We start from the raw sequence: 18964 nt of genomic DNA, 5'->3' as shown, positions 1-18964 counted from the left end.
AATATATTACAGAAAAAGGGTAACGAGGTATTTCTGAAACAGCACCAAGGAGCTGTTGATCTGAGTGATCATCTGTGAGTTAACGCTCAGAGGTTTTATGTCTCATTTGGCCACTGACACCTGAATAAACTTGACTACATCATTAGCCTATTTTTACACAAATCATCCCTTAAATGACACTAATCATTACAGTCTTCACATGGTTCCTTCCTAAAAATTCATTAATGTTCAATGAGACAGTCAACCAAAATGTATTAGATATGTGAAAACTCTATACTGATTCTGAAAGAAACTTTTAAAAAAAGCAAACTCTTGAATTTCAAACACTACTTTGATTCTGAAAACAACCCCAAGGCCATCAGGTTTATTATTTACATTTATATACAGGAACCTATATAAAGATAAGGGCATAGGAAATAATAGCCATAAGTATGGTTATTCTAACCACTCCTGTTAAAAGTGAGAGAGATGAGAAAGCATAGAATGGTGTTTGACAGTACAAAAATGCTAACTCATGACTTTTATTCCCTTCCAAAACAACTCACCGGTGTAAAACTTCTCCACTGCAATTCAGCCAAGGTCGCTGAGACCCTCTGTGATGTGCTGAGCGAGACAACCCGTACAAGTCAACAGTGTTTGAGGCAGCATTACTTAATGTGTAAAATATGTAAAAAATGAATGTAAGTTACAGCTTTGGGACGTGCCTGTGGGCCACAGGAATAATTGAAAAATGCTTCATTGCCTTTAAACTGGTAGGACATGGAGCTTATTCAGATAGTTCCTTTTTTATTTTCTTTGTCCCTGCTTCCCTATACTCCCTACACTCTTTCCCACTTCTGTCCTGGTGTAGGTCTCTTCCTAAAAATAGCGACTTTCGGAAGACACAAAAAATTCTGAGTATGAATTTCATTAATCTAACTTTAATTAAGAATAAGCAAACCCTTGAGATGCATACAGTGTAAGTAGTAGCAAAAATGCAGCATACACTTTACACTAAAAGCAACAGAAGCTGGAACCCAGAAGAGAAACACATCTTGGAGATGACAGCAGTGGTGCCTTGGAATTTCCTCCAGAACATATTTATACATTTTCATAACACCTTGTTCTATCTTCATAGTCTCAAATCCTGTGGCTCCTTTCTCAGAGATACTTGATATCTACTTTCAAGCATCATGTAGGGACTATGGAATTTTGTTCAGCATGATATGAAGAAGCTGTATGGCAACTCTTCTTTTCTGTTGTTGCTTTTTTTACCTCCAGATGTTCAACTGCCTATGAGAGTACTCAAGGAAACATATTTATGCTCTATTCCAATACTGAATCAATTTAATTGAAAAAATATCATGTGATGTGTACAGTAAGGGAATTTAAAACTAACTCCCTAGCATATTCATGGTTAAATACAATGGCTTTGCTTTCTAATAGGATATAATACAGTGGTCTAAATGATTCTTACTAAAAAAATTGTGAACTTAATATGCATATCAGTGCAGGGAACCAAGCACACATCATAGAGCATACCATATAACAGAGAGGACAGCAGCCTGCATTGTTACCCACCTGAAGCCCAACCCTAGTCATTCTGTTCTTTCTGAAATAGTTTAATTCTTGCACCCATGGAAACCTGCACTAGCAAGAGCAACCTGATCTTATGAGGTAACTTCTTGTGCCTGATGGTTGCTGAGAACTAGCTGGAGTTACATGGCAGTAAAAGCTCCTCTGTGCTAAGCACACCTCTGCACAGATAGACACAGTGCAAGCTTATTGCAAAGCTTGTGGGGCTACTGCCTTTGTTGTTCTGCTTACATAGCACAGAACTATGCTGATAAATATACAGATAGGACAGATATAAATTTGATGGATGAAGTACTGTTTTCTTTAATAATCTAGATTGAAATGTTAAATTTTGCTCTGCATTTATCATGCTCTTCTAGTGTGTACTGGCAATGGTCTCGCTCATTGTTTTAAATGGCTGTAAATTGCTGTCAGGTTCACAGCACCCAGGGTCTTTGTGTGTTGGTTTTATTGAAAGCAGGTCTACTACTGGCTGCTTTTTAACCTGGAAGATTTAAGAAAAGAGAAGAATCTATTCCTTTTAGCTCAGGAGGTTCCTAAGCTGCAGAAAGCACTAGGGCTTGTAGAGAAAGAAGTTTTATGTACGCACGTTGTACAGTAAGCATCTGTTCCTGTGCTTTTGCCTCAAATACAGTCCATTAGCCACTCGGAGAGAGGCTGAACTAAATAGCTCTTTGCTCTGTCTGAAGAGGGCTTTATTTATGGACTCCCTTTATTCTTAGTTATTGCAGCAACCCTTGGGCTTGATTCTATAAAACACTAGCTCAGGGCAACCTCCCCCCCAGTAATATCAGGGCAGCAATTAAGCAATTAACACGTGAGTGTTTGCAGCTCTCAGCAGAGGGTTGATACCATGCAGACCTCGGTTCTTATGGAGAAGGACTTTTACAAGGAAATATCATTCCTCCCTGCAGCAGCAGTAAATAGCTGGAAGTGCAGCAGGCAATTGGCTTTAAAGGTCAAGAGAAAATCCCACCCAGGCTCCCAGCTGCCAGGCAGTGAACCTCAGCTCTAAGGTGAGCATAGCCTGCATCAGTGAGGTGGCCAACACCCCTCAGTTGTGTTCTGGGATTTGGCAGGGGGAATGGATGTGCTTTAGTGTGAGGCTCCTTGTTTGCTCTTACTTCTACAGAGACATTTTAAATGGTGTCTCTGGTTGGGGTTTGGGTAAACCATTTGGAGAGCCTATTGCAGTAGTAAACTGGAGAATTTATCTGGGCTAGTCTAAAGGAAGCCTCTTTACTGCAGCACTCATGGAAACAGAAACTCATGATACCACACTCTGAGTATTTACCAAACCAGAAAAATAAAGGAAATATCTTAGTGGGACAAATTAAAAGGGCTTTTCTATTTCTTACTTGGCTTAAAGTGCACGTTTATATGCTGAAAATGAACTTGTTTTGCTGTTGCTGAATAGTCCCTCATATCTTTAGGTAGAAATACTTGTTTGAAAAGACTTAACTTGAAGCCCATTACTGTATTTCACTGATACCTCCAGCCCTTTGCTTTTCCTAAAGTTTGTGGAGACAATAAATTGGGAATCAGTCCATTGCTTGTGATTTGCAACTCTAATAAAGCCTCGTGGGTACACAATTTTGTGTGGCCATGATTATTTGGTGACCAGTTCTGCCCTATGATTGTTAATGAACATTTTAAAAGTACACCAATGACACTTTGCTTTCTAAAGAACAATTTTTATTCTTAGAATGATCAACGAATTCTTTTCTTTAAATAAAAATCTAGTACATGTTTGTCAGAAGACACAAAATCTTATATTTGTACTACTAAAGTACTGCGTCTAGCAGTGTTTCTGGTTTAGCTAATAATAAGGATTAACTAATCTTCTATCTGCTGTGCTTTTCTTGCAGCATACTAATATTCTCAAAATAACAATTATAACATTATTTGTTTATTAAGGTATGGGTATAGCATTTGGAGAACTTATAAAAACATTTTTCCTTTTGTTTCCTTTCCCAGAAGAGTATTGGAATACTGGAGAAATTGAATTAAAACATGTTGATTGAAACTATGCTTAATTCACTTCAGCAGTGTGGTGTATACTAAATATAATTTTTAGAGAGAATTGAATTTTATATTTTATATTTTTGAAATGAATATATGTATATATTATGTATTTCTAATTATTGGGGTTACATGGGAAATACCTGCTCACTCATTTTGAAAATAAGAGGGAAATAAAATGAAAAAAAAAAAAAAATTGGAGACAATGGAAGACTTCCAGTAACTCAGCTTTGGAACGGATCTAGTATTCTGGCTGGAGATGAAATATGTTCTCACTTCCAACCCTGGGAGTCTCACTTTTTGTGGCTTTCTATAATGCCAGTACTTAAATTAATATTATTCTTTGAGATCTAGTGAAAGCAAGGTTGTTGGTTTTGGCTGCCAGCTCCCATAGCATGGTCCCTCTTTCCCATTAACACTGGCTTGTCCTTCTTCACGTTGAATCCTATGCACCGTTCTTACTTTGGTGCTGCAGCTCAGTTTCGTGGAATGCTTTGTGAACAGAAGTTTTTCAATATGTAAATTTACAGTTCCAAAGTGTATTCAGATGCTCTGTTGTATTATTACATGCATTAAATTTTTAGTTTCTGGCTGGATCCAAGTAAAATATCTACACATTTCTCTGGCAAAACCAGCTCACAATTCCTGAGTAGTGTCTGTATGTGTCTGTTTATTGTCCTAGTTTATTTGGGTCTTCCATAAAGGTAGCAAAACTGTGTTTTCTTCTGAAGTCCCATCATTTGTCTTTTTTCTTTTCTTCCTTTTCTTTTTTTCCAGTTTTATGGTTTGAGTAACTGATGTCTTGGACTGTTCTTGCCTTTGTTGGCACATCTGTAGCCATGAAGTTTGAACAGCACGTGACTGTGGTGTGACTGTGGTCTGTCTGCCCCATTCAGGGGCTTGTCACAAAGCGACTGAACAAAATTGCCATCCTCAGGTGAACTGAGCAAAGCTATTTACAGTAGGCAGGAACTGGTTTTGCTTCAATGTATCTTTTTTAAAGTTGTTAAAGCACTCAGATAATGCTTAATATTTTTCTAAGTACATGCTGAGCACTTATGAGAACATGACCATTTAACTCTGTCAGGTTAGGAAACCAAACCCTGAAGTACATCCCTCTGTCTTACTGTTGAAAATCCAGCCATTGATTTTAAATTGCCCCTGTGCCTAATTGTTAGGGATAGTTATGAATGTGCTAAATATGGGCCATTGCAAAAGATTTTGGAAATTCTCTGGCAGTGACTTAATGGGAGGTTGGAATGCTTGCATCTAAAAATTAGGCTGTTCAGTTAAGCATCTCAGGTGGATAAATGGATTGCTTCAGGCACTCGAAAAGCTTGCCCTACTTCTCTGCTTTTGGAAACACCAGCATCAAAATGACCTGTATAAGGTAGCTGAAGGTGTCACTGCTTCAGAACTGTGTAGTGCTCAGTCTGCAAACTGGTGGTGTGGTTGGCTCATTTTAATGTCCAGTGCAATTGATGTGGTGGTATGAATGGGATGGACGTTTTCTTATCCAGTGGCCAGGTGTCATCGCTGACTATTGCTGCTGGTGGGGGTAATTGTGTGCAAAGGAGCAAACGAAGGAAGGGGGTCCTGCTTGCCACACTGATCAGCTGCATTTCAGGGAGCACCCACAATAGCCTTTCATTCCTTTCTTGTTTGCATTCAACTCAGAGATCATTGAAGGGTTTTGGCTTGTAAATCCACTGCTCTGGAGACTGTTATTGACTCTCCCTGAGTCAGTGGCATGGAAGTCAATACCTGGCCGCTTGTGTTACTGTACCAGGATCCTGTGTAGATGTTTATGGAACTCGTACTCCTATGGTAATGCACAGTGGCAGTCTCAAGGATTAAAACACTAAAGCAGTGTGTTTCTGTGGGAAATGGTGTTAATGGAAAAGAAGGCTGTGGATAATTGTGAACTCTTCTAGAAGAAAGCAAGTAAAATTAATGACCAGACAACAGAAAGCTCTCTGTCGTAACTATAACTTTTATAGGAACATAACTAGACTTATTGAAATTGCTGTAAAATATACTAAACTCACTTTAATGCTGGGTTGATTTTTTTTAACTCCCTCCTCTCGGTTGCAACAGTTACTTGCTATCTGCTATACGTATTGTCTACATGTTTGTCTTGAGAAGCTTTTGTTTCAAGATGCATTTAAGAATCTTGGGCATAAAAATGTCATCAGTGGTTCTAATTGACTGAAAGAAAAAATATTACGTAAAATGTGGATGTTATTGCATCTGCATGTCTTTTTTGTTACTCAAAATATTTTGGTGAGGCTGCTTTCATAATTAACCTGCTCTGAAAATCTGAGTTGTTTCTGAAATTATATTTTGGGGACAGTTGGGAGAACTGATTAAAACTTACTTGGTTTCTGTGGGAGCTTAATCTAAGTCAACTGATAATTATAAAGTGAGATAAAAATTAAACACTCAGAATGAAACCTATATAGGGCAACTTGGGAAAAACCCAATCCTGATCAAATACTGGGGAGGGTTACTCTACACCAAGGAAGGAAAAACTGCCCACAACTTTCAGCAGCACAAGTTTTGTGGAAACCAAGAGCAACTTCCTACAGAGTTTACTGGCAGGTAACCTGGCAGCCAACTAAACAGACACAATTTGTGCAATTTGTATTCTGGACAGCTCTTCTGTCTGTTCTTTTAATATCCCAGGTACAAGAAAGGAGCAAGGCATGAATACTCATACATAATTTCTTTCAGCTTGCTTGCCTTGCTTACCCCACAGCATGGAAAACCATTAGCGGGAAGGAGGTGGTGTGTTCATGCAGGAAGAGCTTTAGGAGGAGGAGAACCAAGAGCCCTACTGTTCACCATTGCAAACACGGAGGCTGCTTGTGCACCGTGCACCCAGGTGTTTCTTGCATCTGTAGGGATGAGGAAGAGTTACACTGCTGAACTACTGAACTCCTTAGGGGAGAACTTGTCTGCGGGGATTAATTACAGTTTTAAACTCTAGGAAGAATTCAAATTGGTAGGTTTCATTTTCGTTGGTTTTATATATATAAATATATATGCATATTTATATATATATGCATATATTTATATATTATTACAAAGTGACAAAAAGAAATTAAAAAAACAATTGCCAAATAGGACACTGGACAAACATGGAAAGTAAGCGTATATAATTTTTTTGCCCCCTCAGAGTGTACTCCCAGTGGCGTGTGTCAAGGCATTTTCAAAGCTAGACTTTAGAGTATTTCTGAACTCTATTGTACATTAGTCTCTGCATCTATAAATTGACTCTAGGGTCATTTAGGGGATAACTTAGCTTTAAATACAGGGTTGCACTAATATGTCTGTTGGCCCTCACCCATTTGAATTGGCTGAAGTCCAGCTGGAAAAGAGGAGAGGAACTGTTTAAGACACCCATTCTTCATGCTGTTACATTATCATATCTTGTCTTGCACTTCCCAAAGAACAGGCTAGAGTGGGATTGGTGTAACGGAGCAGACCTCTTCCAGTGGTGGGGAAGTGACCTTATATGAGGATATAGTGTGTAGGGCAGAGTATGGCCCAAACTCTGGCCCAAGGAGAATACAGATGCAAAGGAAACAGTAATTTTTATGAAGGCTGCTCAGTCACACGTATCACTTATAGTCAAACTGTTGTGCAAGTTTATTTTTATGAGTCACTTAGAGGAAACATATACTTATCTCCAGTTTAAAGATATGAAAGAGAAAGTAATTTGCTAACAACAGTTTTGGGTTATTTGCAGGGACAAGATAAGAAATAAAGAGCAATTGTATTTTGACCCATAAATAACTCCAACTTTCAGATGTCTCTAGTACTCTCTGAATCTGTAAAGGAATTTCCTTACGGCCAAAAGAATGATTATTTTTTTTTGTAGTCTGTCTGTAAGACGAACAGGACACCTACTTTTATCAGTTTTCACAGTGAGTAAAAAAATTTTCAGAATGTTTGCCAGCTAAGTTATCTTGTGTGGCAGAGCATAACCCTGCAAAGATTTTAGTTTGAATGTTTTAGGGTTTTTAAACATACATAGAGACAAAAATATGTACATTTGCGCATTCCTTTATTTAAACAAAGGGAAAAATTCACGAAGGCTCAGGGCTTGACTTTTTTTTTTTTAATTGTAGATTCCAGTGGTTCAGGCATCTGTATAACAGGCTTGTCTTGTGCAGAGAAACCTTCCTCTTTGACCTACTGGGTGTTTCTTTTCTGAGGGAGGAAAGGAATTCTTTCCATGTTAAAGGAGTTCAGTCTCCTCCTGTCACTGATTGCCTCTCTTGCTTAGTTGAGCCCAATTATATGCAATGGCTTTTCAAGGGTTCAGCTGTGAAGAAGGCATGTGTGCAAATGATATCAATAAAATAACAGGATTTGCATGCATAGGAGCAGCACACATGCTACTGCTTTGAAGATTTACTGTATGAGGTGCACTTAGTGTTTGGTAGGACAGCTGTTGACACTGCCACTTTTATACTGCTCCTGCTTGGTTTTCCTGGCTGCCATAGGCAGAGGGAAAGGAAAAAGGCAGTGCTAGCTGTTCATGCAGGAGTAATAACAGCCCTTAGCAGAAGAAGAGTAATTACCTTTGTCTGGTTTCTCCCTGCTCGAAAATCTAATGAAATAGAGATCACTGGCTACATAGCTGATAGATACAGAAATCTTCTTGCTTTTACTAAATCTGTGGCTTGCTATGTAACACACCCTTTGCTCACAAGCTGAACTCGCATCTTAATTTTGGAAAAAATCCATTACTGATGGGTAGATTTCCTGAACACATTTGACAGCTTTCAAGCTAGTGGTATCTGGCAAGGCCTTTTAAAGTTATAGGAGATTTATAGCTAAAGAGGTTCCATAGCAGTGGGTCCAGATCCGATCCCTTTCTCCCAGCTTCTGCTCTGGGTAACGGTGACAGGAGCTGTCTGTATAGCAGAAGGAACAGTTTAAGAGGAGTGGCTGCATTTGGCAATAGAAGCCCCCGTTAGCAGGCGGAAGCATTGGTGCTGAAAAGCAATCGCTGGTGTCAAGAACTTTCCTAGCTAAGCACTGCAGCTGGTGGCAATAAATAGCATTCTAATAAAGGAGGATGTTCAACCCGTGACATAAGCGAATACTGTTTCAACCACAAAAAGTAATTTATGATGCTGCATATGTCTGAAATGGATTTTTTCCGATACATTTTAAAATAAAAATGCTAAGATTTCAATGGAGGGAAAGATCTGCATTTTAAATCAAAATGAAATTGAAAGATCAATGAAAAGTGTACTGCTTTTTTAAGTACGCAATGATACATAACATCTTAAGGATGTGCACTGTCACAAAGCACAATTACCTCCATTCCTAAAAATGAAAGATGCTGTTTTCTGACTGTGAATGTTCTCTATATTGCATCAAACCTAATAACTTCCCATGTCAGTGATAATCCTCCCAAACATTTAGACAGAACCATCATCATCTTCTCATAAGAATGCCAAAATGATCATGCAGAAAGTAGCAAATAACAATATGTTCGTATTGCATAAACATAATTCCTGAAAAAAAAATCAGCTCCAGCCTGCTCAAGGAGGAGCGAAAGGAGTTTTAGCAAAGTCATTAGGCTCATTGGGCCTGCTACTGTTGAGTCCACTACAGTAAACAAGTTATTAGTTTTGACATAACCAGTGGTTTATTTGAACATATGCTTCTGCTCTTTGTTATACATTCCATTTGTGCCACATGTGACTTCTCTTACATAATTATTGTGAAACACAGCAATGTTATATATTGTATCATCTCCCGCTGGGATGAGCTGTGTGGATGTGGTACCAGGAAAAAACTGTCCTTTAAATTTATTACTGCTGGCTAGTTTGGGGTGCTTTTGGGGTGCATGGAAGAAAGCATAGTTTTGTTTTTAGGTGAGCATAAGCTGCCAGCTGAAATGAGTGGATAGGTTGTTCTGAAAGGCATTTTATACAGCAGTTTGTTTTGAATCACAAGGGTTGTGTGTGCAAGCACATAAAATGAGAAACTGGTCGAATGTTACTGTCAAAATCCTTTGTATTGGAATGTGAAGCATACTGTACACATCTGAAATTCCTTAAGGAAACGTATCTTTTGTATTCTTTTGCATGTGTTTATTAATTCTCTAGTTTCGCTTTAGGAAGAAACAGGCCTGCCTGTTTTAAGAGATGGCTGATACCCATTTATCAGCCATACAGCTCTGTACTCAAGTTGATTCCCACCCCAGCCCCTTCTCCCTCCCCCTGTAAATGGTTTCTGCTGTCATTTAGGAGTTAAAGAGCCAGATTCTCAGCTGGTGCACATCAGCACTGCTATCCTGAAATAAATAGGCATAACTTCACTGGAGTCACTGAAACCTAAGCTCAGACTCGTGGGTTTTACTGTCCTTGAATGCAGTGTTTTAAGGCTTATGATACACACTTCTGTGATACTTTGTTATGGTATAAACAAACATTATGCTCCTGATTTGAATTATAATCTCATTCACCCAGAAACCAATAGAGCTTTGCTTATTTATCCCAGCTGAGAAGATAGCCCAAAGGCTTTTCATGTTGTATGATAAAGTCATGGGCTGTGATTCCAACTGCACCCCCTCACCCCCCCGTATAAACGAGGAGGCGACCCCACTACTGCTGGTGCAATTATTTAGATGTGAAACAGTTGTTCAGAGAATTCTGGATCCAAATCAGTGCCACGATGTTTATTCTGTAGTGAAGTGATGTGCCTGCTAAGGCTTTAGTCAGTTCAGACAGAAAGCAAGAGTCTGCATCCAGGTCTTGGTATGAAGAGTTGGGCAGAAATTTGGGAGTAATTAAAGGATGGAGCACCTATCAAAAATGTTGAATTGAACATTTCCTGTAAACTGTGTGTGCAGCCACAACACTCTTTGATCCTGAGTAGCATTTAAACTCGGGATGGAATCCAGCTGCAAAGCCTGGATCTAGATCTGAATTTCCACAAGTTCAAGGTTGTTGTGATCAGTGAAGTTTATTTGGTTCCGTATCTAAGTGCAGAAATTTTAAGGTAACTTCAATCAGATGTTCTTGGGATCTACTGGGATAACAGAGCAATAAAAGCTGAAATTAAACATATCTGGTTTTGTGTAGGGATTTTATTAGTATTGCAGTTTAAGTGTAAAATAGTGCACTTGTGCAGTCAGCCTATGTTAATAAGTTAAAGCAGGGGAGTTTGTAAACGATTTAAAATCATGGCTGACACATTTTTCCAAAGCAAAAGAAGTACAGAAAGTTCATCTGAATTCTTAAGGCAGTGCATGTGGTGAACAATAGTTTTTGCATTCTTAATTTTTTTTTTTTTTTTTTTGGTTGACTAAAGCTTTCTTTTTCTTCACAAATACTGTACCGGTAACTGAAGATATCTTGCACACATATACAACACCAGGGATAGCAGCACCAATGACATAAAGACCTTCCTTAGGTGCAGGGTATAGTTGCAAGGAAACGTAACTGTGAGTATTCAGTTCTCCACAGTGGTATGTTCCTTCCAAACTGCAAATCATATCAAATGAAGGAACATGGCCTGGCAAAAATTGGGAATTGGAGGAAGAAAAGAATGCAGTATTTACTTAAATTTAAAACAAAACTCAAAGAACCCAGTTACTGCTTCTAAGTTTAGCCCGTAATATGTCATTCATTATGATGTCTTGGTCAAAATCAGCTATAGGAATGCGAGAGATATCAGTTGTCACAATTTTAGTCAATGAGAAACAAGAATAATCAATGATACCATTATTCTCCTTTGTTACCTGTTTTGTTCAGTTCAGCTAGGTAGGTGGTTATCTAGGGAATGCCTGCAATGATAATTCTGATAGAAATTCCTGATCATGTTTTTGGCTGGTAAGAAGGCATTGATAAGAAAATTCCAGGTAAAGGAGAGAAAGCTGAGAGGAAAATGAAGGCTACCTAGAGGGCTGAGGTTTGTGAGTGCTGTGTTCGTCTGGCACCGGCTGGATAACCAGGAAATGTGAGGCTAACCCCAATGCTGTGGGTTAGCCCCACATTGCCTGGTTTTGCATGGGAAGCTGCCTCCTGCCTGGAGAAGGTCTTTGGTGCTTTGGAAAAGCATCTTTACTCAGGGCAGACAAGTGGGGAAATAAAACAATTTCTAGAGTGATGAGAGCCCACCTGTGAACATAATCCAGGACTCTCATAATACTTTCAAAATGAGCAGGATGCCTGTGGCTTCTGTGAGCTCTGGCTTTTAGGCAGCATGTCAGCTGGGGGTGAGTGGCTGCTCAAGGAGGCTTGCAAATTCAGCTGTCTAAAACAGCTAATTGCAGTTAACCTGGTATAATGTTCTTACTGAACTGGCTGTGCTGGTCTGGCTTTTATTAAATCAGTTATTTGCAGAACTTCGAAGTACAGAGGTCAGACTAGAGGTGACCTCTGACCAAGTGAGGGTGTCTCTAAACAGCTGAAGAACACACTTTTGAGGAGCTGATTTACCCCACGATGGTGTTTGTCCCACTAGAGCCCAAATACCTGCTACATAGGACTGCACGGTTCCAATCTGATACTTCCCTGTGATCTAATCCCTCTTTGATCATCAGTTTTTGAGACTTGAAGCCCATTGCTTTTTCTTTGCTCCCTTCTCCTGACTTAAATATCTGCAGATGACATTGCTTTGCAACATAAAAGCGTGTCACTTGGAGCACTTGGCTTTTCCCATTTGCCCTGTTCTTGTGATCTGCTCTGTAGCTGCACTGGCTTTTGTGGTGTTAGACCTGCTTATAGTTGTGTAATGGAATAAATAGGATCAATGCATTTTTAGAGCCTTTAAATGATCACATAGTACGCACAGATGCAGCAGTGACTTAAGTGGCTTCCTCTTCACCTTCCCCAGTCAAGTTCAAAAATGCCATTATTAATAACAAAATTCAAAAAAGAAAAAAGCCTCATGAAGCACTCTGGCACTCATTCTGGTTTTGTGCTCTTTCTTCAAGTTATCTCAAAGAAAAGGAATTGACTATTAAATTTGTGTTACAGGTGCTGGCAGCACTCAATCTTTCTCTGTGTGTCCTGCTTAAGGGAAGAATGACAGCTCATGAATACATCTTTCTAAAGAGATCTGAAGTGACCATATTTACTGAACTGAATCTTTTGAAGACTGAGATAGTGGGGCTACATTTTGCTTACCATTTTTGTATGAAATTAAACTATTTATCACTTCTGTTATGTCCTTTTTTTTCATCTCCCTTCAAGTAATTTTCTGTTTCTTATTTGCAATGTAGTAGGATGGAATGGGGATTTTGAGCTTGTTGGACAGAAGACTGTAACTTTAGGAACCCAAACTTCAGAGGACTTGCCAAATCTTGCATCAAATATGAAACTTGCAGAAAGAGCATTAAAATATTTAAAATAAGTGATTAATTTCTTACCATCTGGAAAACCACAATCAGTGACAAAAGCAACTCAAAAATTCAAATGCCATTAATAGGCTTAGTGCTTCAATACAGAATATTATACTGCTTGTAAGAACAGTCCTGACCAGGCTTTCAAACACATCAGAAGAGACAATCCTATACATAATGGGAAATCTCTATATTATGATTGATGTCCAAGATTTATGATGTTATAAACAATTGGTTATGCTGTTTTGACAATGGGAGAATTAATGAATGAGACAGATTTGTCTGCAGTGATGAACTATATCATATAGAAACATTAATAAAGATAAAACATTTGGAAATTCTTAAAGAAAAATAACATTTTTGCTCTTTTCTCAAGGAACAAACAAAGCCAGAAACATGACAGATTTCATCAAGAGAGCTGTTCACAGATTAAAAGCAGGTCTGATTTTTGTTTTGCTGTGCTAGACTTCACTTCTCAAACCACAGAAGAGTGAGGCGAATGTTTTCAAGCTTATAGTGTTGTTTGTTTTGTTTTTCTCCCTTACACAGTGAATATTGTCTTCCTGCTAATTCTGTTATACCATACAAGACTTGTTTGCATCTCAGTTGAGTTCTTCTGTTCAGCCTTCTGGTGCACTCAGAAAACGCCACATAGGATCCACTCTGATCTTAATGTCTGTCTGTGAAAGCAGCAAGGCCTGCTCCTGTAAGGAGCTCTGGCAACAAACCAGGGCATTGGAGGTGATGAACCAGGGCACTGGGGGTGTGACACAGCTCAGCATGTGGTGGCTGGAAAGGTGGGAAAACTGCAAAGAAATGCACACAACAGTAGGAGCTGAAGCTCAAGATCCTTTGATTGCTGCAGGACATGGGCTGCTCTGTAGAAGGGTGCTTCTGTTCCCAGTAGCTGTCGTGGAGAGCTACTCGATGCAAACCTTGGAAGCCCCCATTTCTGGGTACCTAAATGCCTTCATTAGTGTAATTTTTGCTGTGCATGGCACTTCCTGCGTGAACTTTATGAACTCAGGCTACACCAAATCACTAGATTATTTACCTCTTGGTTTGAACACAAAAATAGCTGGCAAGGAATTATAGAGAAATATTGGTTTAAAAGTTAACATCCCAGAAGGGGGTGAACTTGGAAGTGTAAAATTGTATATATCTGGCACTAGTTAAAAAGGCCCAGCCAGAAGATTGAAGCATGAACATGAAAGTCCATCTTTAGCCGGTGAAAATTCAATACTGGTGTTAAGGATATTTCTTATCTACTTTTCTCTCATACTTTTTTGATGCTACTTTTGTGTTAAGCACCTTCAGAGGTTTATAAACCAGTTTAGCTGGGCTGTGCCATTGAAGAGACTACAGAAAATGAATGTCCTGTTGTGAGTTAGAGAGATTATTAGATCGCTTAAACTCTCTATTGAGTCTTTCCACTCGACTTTTATACTGTAAAAATATACAGTGGTTACAGAAACATGTTTGATCAGAAATATTAAGCAGCTGAGCATGCAAGAAATGTTCCTCTATATTGCTAGAGAGATAAGAAGTCAGTCTTATTTGTCTTCTGTTTTATTAGCTTTCATCTTGGGTTTCTGCTATTCTAACCTTAAAGGTCAAATCCAAAAGGAATAAATTCAGATGCCTAAACTTAGAACACCATTCCTGCAGATCCTAGTTCCAGCATATAATTTCTCAGGACAAACCAAGACCTCAGCTTTTGACCCCAGAATACCCCACAAGCCTGAAGTTCTGCTGCTCCCCCTGCCCTGGAGCACCTTGGTTGTACCACCATCACCTTGTCACCTTGTTCTGGCTTTTTTCCTGGGTAGGATCTAGAAGTTAGAGAAACTTCCCTGCTGAGTTTCAAATGCATGTTAATCTAAAAGCAAACCTACATATGGTGAGTCAATCAATCTCTACTTGAAGTGAAGTGATAGCAACTTTTTTTCTTTATAGAACACATATGGGAAGAGAATGAGTCCTTGTGGTCCCCTTCATATACAATTGCATTTTGATAAGTTAATTAATATGTATTTAGTTTTCTCCTTTGTATGAAGGATGGGTTTAGATTGACTGAAGACATATCCAAAATAGCACTGTGATGTTGTTCCCAATGTTCTTGTTCCCACTTTCCGGCCCACGAAACGTGAGGTTTTCCTGCATTGGAATGACTCTGACAGATCAGAGTGGAGACTGTTAACTGTGCCCACAGGTTTGGACTCCCACTTGTGTCTTTCTGATCCCAATAAGGTGCTGTAACCACCTACCTTTCACCAAAACTGTACTGAGAGAGGGCTTTGTGTCTTCTGCACCTTTGGAGGAACTCTCTACATCTCTTTATTGTGAAAGCATTTGTAGGCACTAACATTTAAGACTTTGGATTGTAAGTGGGCGGAGACATCACTTTGTCCTTTACAAAGACTCCTGTTTCAGGGGGAAAGAAGAATTTGCAAATAGCTCTCCCCAGCTTGTTCCTGCTGGACTGAGTGTGTCGACCTTCAGGTGGCTGTTCAGTCTGGAGGTGGTTTAAAATGCACCCGCACTGGTGGTGGCTCCTTCAGTGTATGACATTGGGAGCTGGAGTCCTCAAATAAGGGTTTAAAATGTCTTTGCTCAGAACAGTTAAGCCACACAACACAAGGTTGCTGCATCTGCTTGGTGCTTGTCTCAGCTCAGCAGCTTTCCATATTACGGACTTTGTAGCTTTGCAGAGTTGGTAAAACCTGTTTTATGTTCCAATATGCATCACTGACTAAAGCTCTTTCTGTTGGGAACCACTCCAAATGCTCTGCTAACAGTAAACATCCCACTGGGATTCTGTCTTACTATCTACTACATCTCCTGCTAAACAACAGTTTGGATTAAAAAAAAAAAGGCAGCTTTATACCGGAAAAATCAGACATACAACCAAGTTGCTTCTCCTTGATTGAAAGCATCCATATAACTGTCTGTGTCTATGATAAAAGTAAATAAAAATACAGCTGCATTTCACTTCAAATTGAAGTCTTATAAAGCTGAATTGGGATTTTCAAGAGCTTTTGGCAACTGACTTAACTTAGATTCCTCTGAAATAATCGGCAAGTGATGCCTAGAGGCAATGAGTTAAGTTGCTGCTGATTGCCCTAGCAAAATCCCACTCATGATTTCTTAGTTCATCTCTTGGAAGATATGGCAACAAGGTAAGTCTTGTAGATTGTAGTATATGGATTGTCAAGTAGTTCTTAGAAACGATAGTCCTTGTCTTTCTAAATTAAGTGGTCAATATCCTCCCCTGAACACCAGTGGTAAGGCTAAATTACCTCTAAGAAATATGTGTAAGATTTTCCAGAACTGAGATAAGCCTAAAACATGGAAGTTGCTAATTTCTGCTGCTAGCAGCATTGAATTTCTTCGGGCAACCCAAAATACAAAAGTGTGCGTTGCTTTATTTGCAAAATCCTCTTCAGATTCAGTATATAAGAATCCCACTTTGCTTTTAGTCAGAGTGCACAACAAGAACAAAAAGCACACTGTAAATATTTTGGTTTGTGCAGCACAAGATTGCCTTTGAACACTATGTGGGAAACAAAACCAAGGAAAAAAAAACAACCCCAAACAAATTTTAAACAAGAAAAAGAAAAATGTTGTAGTATAGAAGCACAGATGTACATGGAACTCAGAAGCTGAAGTACTGTCCATTGTGGGGTTTTGGTAATAAACTTAATTTCAATGCCTTGGTTTACCTGTGTCAGAGGTACAGTGGGAAAACTAACACCTTACAAATACTGTTAGATTAGCTGTCTCAGAAGGATAGTTCACCAACCCTTACACAATTCTAGCAGAACAGATGTTGTTGTTCACTGCAACTTCTCAGCAAGAGATTCGTATGTCTGGAAGAATCCAAGTCTGTTTTGAGGTCAGGCATCCAATACAAGTTTTTAATATTGATGTACCAGGATTATTTTTAGAATTGTACTGGTCTGCTTTTGTGTGCTGTTATTCCTTCCTGTCATGTCATATGGAGTCTGCTCCGAGACTTCCAAGTTTGTATGCTTTCTGGGCTCTTTGTCTAGCCACCTGCTTACCCAGAGATACACCAGACCCTTTGAAGAGAAATCTCATTGTGCAGTACAGAGGTTTCTGAACTCATTCTGCCTGAACTATTTCTGTGACAAATCTGCTAATTTCACAAGTGGAAAAGTCATCTCTAATAGACAGTTCACTACAGCTTCTGGCAGACCAATTCTCATCTTTCTACTTTATACCTTATGCGAGAAGTTCTCCTGCTACCTTTTGTATCCCTCCATCACATTCAGACTATGCAACTGACGACAGTCTTTTGAATTTGGAAGCATCATGTGACCAGACTTTCTAATGAAATTACCAGGATTCACACTTGTGCCTGCCTTGGCCTCCTAGTGTTCCTGGCAATTTTTATTTTTTTCCTCCTTGAAGTATTTTAATTATTTTTCTTCTCTCTTGCTTTTGCTATAATTGTGAGTTTAAGGGCATTCACCACCCACAACAAAGAACAGCCAAGCAAAAAAATCCAAACCCCAATCCAAGCACCCTAGAAAGCTCTCAGTGGCACAGCTGATGTTTAGGGCACAAGGGAAGTAAAACACCGTTGCACTGCTTTTTCATTATAGCTGTATTCATCATCAGGTTCCAGTGTTTGTCCTAGAGTTTCTAAAATGGAGCTTAGGTGGTTGTAAAGAAGAGTGAACTATGGAGATGGCTTGACAAAGTGCATTATGAGGCAGATGCATTTTCTTTCATTCCTTGGTTGGGGTCAGCTATACTCCATCCATGGAGATGCAGCTTCTTTAGTTGTATGTTTACAAACATGGAAGAATGGCTGGTCTGTGTTTTGCACACAGCCCAGCATCAGCACTCATTCATTGCTTTGAAAATTGCTCAGCATTTTTGTGATCGGATGAGATTTATGTTTTGAGCTGGTTCAGTGACTCAGAACACACCTTTTCACACATGAACAGAATAATGTTACATCATGCTGTGTATCAGCCAGTGAACAATTCTGGACATCTCTGAGAGTTGTGGTGTTTTTCTTCCCTTTTTGTCACTGAATTCAAGCAGTACTGTATGCTTCCTTTCATTAAATGAACAATGGCACACAGAGGTAGCTTTATCAGCTCAAAGATACCTCTTATTTCTTGACAAACCTGTGTACCCTCAGTGTGCTCATCTGCCATTCAGCATACGTTGTGCCACTCAGATCCACCTAAAACTTGCCAATATTCTTGTTGTATCCAGATCTCAGTATTTTTGACAGAGGCCATATACAAAGCCCAGAAATATATTGGCTCTCTGTTCCTTCTTCAAGCATTGACTTTTATATCACGTCACCAGAACTTTAATAAATTGTAGATTGGAAAATACATAAATGTTTTTTAAGTCACCCAAGGAATGATGATTCAGAAGCACAGAAGGAGACCTGGCTCCACAACTTGAGGAGATAAACTGAACTGAAGGTGTTTCTGACAAAGGTATTATTCCAGTCATGGGAGTTAATGGAACTTTCCAAAGTGAGAACAATGTGGAAAGGTTAAACAAACCAGACAATGAAACAATTATATAAAAATATCTTCATTTTTAGCACATTGGCAAATGAATACATTTAGCAAAGTATACAAGTCTCACAAGCTGCCTCTCAATCTGGACCTGTGGAGCTGAGAGAAAGCACTGCAGCAATGAGGAGAGAGACAGTGAGAAATCAAGAGTACATCTGCAGACAATGCAAACATACTGTAAAACTGCTTTTAGCCCTTAAGCCAGGTCAAGACTAATTCTATTGCTGATTCAGTTCTGTAGAGCCAGATAATAAAACCCACCACACTGATCAAAACAGAGAGGTACAGTTTGGTTCTTCTGTCACAGGACTGTCAATGCTTGAATTCAAACCTGGGATTTCGTCCTTACGATAGCTCCATTCCTCTGTTTTCCTTTGCTCCTGATTCACCTTGGATACGCCTTGCCAAAGAATTCAGGAAAACA

Source organism: Corvus hawaiiensis, chromosome 6, assembly GCF_020740725.1.
Source record: "Corvus hawaiiensis isolate bCorHaw1 chromosome 6, bCorHaw1.pri.cur, whole genome shotgun sequence".
Classification (NCBI taxonomy): domain Eukaryota; kingdom Metazoa; phylum Chordata; class Aves; order Passeriformes; family Corvidae; genus Corvus; species Corvus hawaiiensis.
This window is presented reverse-complemented; position numbering follows the sequence as displayed.